The following is a 3,467-nucleotide window of genomic DNA, read 5'->3' as shown; positions in this document are numbered from 1 at the left end:
TATCCTAATAACAAAAATAAAATCCTAACTCACTTTCGCAGGCATCGCGATTGCATTTACCATATGCAACAAGGCTTTAAACCTTTAAGTTCCCCAAAAAGGACGAGTTATAGTCTCGTGAGGGTTTTCAGGTGATATACCCACAAAATCAATCAATAGCATGTTCAAGAATGATATTATTTTTCAGAGAGAGAAATTCCTTACCCACTTAGTGCTTACTCCAATAGACAATCTCCATTGCTAACTACATTGCTGCAAAGACTCATAGATTATGATGGGAGATAGTAAAAATTGACAAAATTCTCAATCAAGGCTTATGTGTGTACTTAGTCAATCTCCTATACTCTCCTATCCAAGAAACGGAATCCCTAGTTTACCATAGGTAGATAATCTCGACTTTCAATCCTCACCGGTCATACTCTCAGAAAAGAATCTCTCAGAAGATGGTTTACTATTTTACCTCATGTATGTGGGGAAAAGAATAATGCATACGAACATCCCACATACACTACACCATAATAGGATATTTGCAACACGCACCTTTTTTGATTTGCAACGCTTATTTAGAGTTAGTAAGTTTCCAACGTTAAATAAGTGTTGGTAAAGTTGTAAAGCGTTGCTTTATTTGGGTGAATTTCCGGAATTAATTGCTAACGCTTAAAAAGCGTTGGAGAAGTGTTACAAACTTAAAAATTTCACGAATAGAGGGAAACCAAAAATATCGAACCAAAAATATTGAAATATAAAACATAATTTTTTTTTTTCTCTCTCTCTCTCTCTCACCGCCGCATTATCTCCAGATCCCTAATTTTCGCACTCCTCAATCCCTAAATACTGGTTCTCTCTCTCAATTTCTCTGAAATTGAAAACAATGGTCGTTCAATTTCAGTTCCACACTAATCAAAGTTGTTCTAACTGATTGATTCACCGTTTTCAATTTTGAGAGTTTGTTTCAAAAGACATCTCTTTTTATTTCGACGGTTTGTTTTAAAAAGCTCAATGTTTTCCAAAAACGAAGAAAATTTTCCTGTTTGTGAAAAGAAAACACATCTCTTTCTTAAAACGCACGTCTATCTCCATTTGTTTTTATAAGAAATTCTGATACTTGGCTTACTCTTAAGGTGTCTTTGGCTGTAAGAGGGATCTCATTTGGTAGTAGAATACTTACATGCAGTAAGAAGCATTTGCTGATGTGTTCTCCACGCTTGTGAATTTCTTTTATATAAGAATTCATGGCGTGAGGGGCGTGGAGAATTTTCAGTTGGCTATTGACTTTCCTATTTTATGGAAGTTCTTATGTATCAAGTGATATTTTGCAGTTCTTATGTATCATGGTATTCTTTCCTGTTTTTTGATGATTTGTTAAATTTATTTTCAAATTTGAAAGATTGTTGTTATTATTATTTGCAGGGGTTCTCAAGAGCAACAAGAAATTCCTGGGCCATCTTCTTCTTCTTGGTATTCTCCACCAGATTCCTCACGCCCATCTACACCGGGTACTACTACTACTAATGCCCCAAGACCATCTGATTTCTCACAATCGCTTAAGGACAAGTTGTTTCTCCTTCTGAAGTCGTAGCCATCATTCATCTCTTAAAGGACAAAAGGTATCGAATGTTAATTGGACTTTTCTTAACCACATATATACATATCTCTTTTTAGTCTTATTCAAATTCTGAAATTACACAAGACCAAGCCCCTAGTTCTAGACGGCCCGGATTGACTAGTAATTTAATTTATCTATTGCCCACATGTTTTAGTTTTATATCTTTTCTTAAAACAAAGATTATAGTGTTCGACTTTTGTTATAGTAAGTTTTATCTTGTATATATTATCGGTAATTTCTCAACTGATATGTAGTGTCGAATGCCTTATAGTGTGGACGAAGTTGCGAAAACTCTTGTCGATAAAGATTCGCATACAATCGGTTCTTGCTTTCCCACTCTTGATGGATCTAAATTGAGTAAATTCCCACTCTTTATGGTAACTGTTTCAATGCGTGGAAACCTCTATCCTTCATTGTTTGCTTATATTTCTAAGGGTGGCTTTTAATATAATTCATGCTCTTGAAGAGCTTCTATCCATCTTGCTTTCTCTAATAAGTAATATATTTCCCTTGATTTTTGAAATGATGAGAAGTACACTTACAGGTCTCAAAGTATGTATAAATCAACGAGTTGAATATGTACCCTACAATTGTTGTTGGGTTCTATTCATTAAAAATTAAAATCTCAATCGGAAGTCAAGTATACTATTTGGTCGAAATGATAACAAAATAAACTGATTCTACATTTTCTAGAGTGCGTGCAACATTTTACGCTGAAATTAAGTGCCTTAAGGTACCTATAAAAGAAAAGTTTCTAAGTTTGTCATACAAGGATCATTCCACATTTCCACCATATGTTATGGTGAGTAGCTCAGTTCTCTTTCTGAATGGGTTTCTTCAATATGCCTCAATTAACTATCTTTTTTTTGTCACTCCTTTTTTCATTTTCTTTTTATTTATTTTCATTTTGTCTCTACTTTGGTGAATCCTAAAACTATTCTTTTGTTCTGCACATGGTATACTTGCCTTGATACTTGTCACTCTATCCTGCTCAAATGTTATTGTTCTTTCTTGTAGTTTTGTTAAAGAGATCAATGTTTTAGACTATGGAGCTGTTGGGGGTGGCTACATTGATTATTCTCAAGTAAATTGTTTTACTTCTCTTCCGTATGCTAGCTTTCTTCCTAATATATAATTTAACAGATTCGACTTCCATCTTTGATTACCGGGCATTTTGAAGGCGTGGGATGTTACATGTAATTAGAATTTGCGAAAGTGCTAACATGATTATTCCCGGAGAAAGGAGATTTTTGGTTAATCCCATTACGCTCAATGGCCCATGCAAACTTTCAAGGATAAATATTCAGTACGAAAAAATCGCAGTACATTTTTCGATTATGTTTTTGAGAACTGAAAGTAAAAATGCTAACATAAACATGGCGAAAACAAAGAGCAATTCCAAAGATCATCCTAATAATGTCCATGTCGATACTCGATACAGTAGAGTTTTTTATGGCTCAAGTTAGAAAGACTTCTCTTGATTGGTGATTGACTACGTCTTCTTTTTGTAGATACTTGGAACTATATTATCTCCTCAAGATACGAAAAAGTGGGGCCGGGATTGATTCAAGCCAATGGCTTGCATTTAGACGCGTTATTCTGGTCTCATAGTTGATGGTTATGGCACTATTGATGGATGGGGTACAAATTAGTGGTCTAATTCATGCCGCAATAGCCACACAAGAAGTAACCGACAGCCCCATTAACATGTTTTGGAATAGTACGTTCGGCAATTTTAAAGCTAATCGTCTCAGCTTGCTTTAATTTGCGGGATTGCACCTAAATGGCGCCAACAGTAAGTATTTATATGTTTATTGGTATATGTTCGCATCTAGTAATATTTGTTAATAAATTCCGATAA

At 34.8% G+C, this 3,467-nt stretch overlaps 1 long non-coding RNA gene across 1 annotated transcript; it reads left to right on the top strand.

The window, feature by feature from the left end:
• Nucleotides 1-765: 765 nt before the first annotated feature.
• Nucleotides 766-2,691, top strand: LOC147497491 (uncharacterized). Its single transcript, XR_015197122.1, has 3 exons — nucleotides 766-1,334; nucleotides 1,411-1,607; nucleotides 2,624-2,691. It is a non-coding gene; the product is annotated as an uncharacterized LOC147497491 (long non-coding RNA).
• The last annotated feature ends 776 nt before the right edge of the window (nucleotides 2,692-3,467 follow it).

The sequence above is a fragment of the Coptis chinensis genome, chromosome 5 (genome assembly GCF_015680905.1).
Source record: "Coptis chinensis isolate HL-2020 chromosome 5, ASM1568090v1, whole genome shotgun sequence".
NCBI lineage: Eukaryota > Viridiplantae > Streptophyta > Magnoliopsida > Ranunculales > Ranunculaceae > Coptis > Coptis chinensis.
Note: the sequence above shows the minus strand (reverse complement) of the source record. Positions and strands in the feature narration are given on the sequence as shown.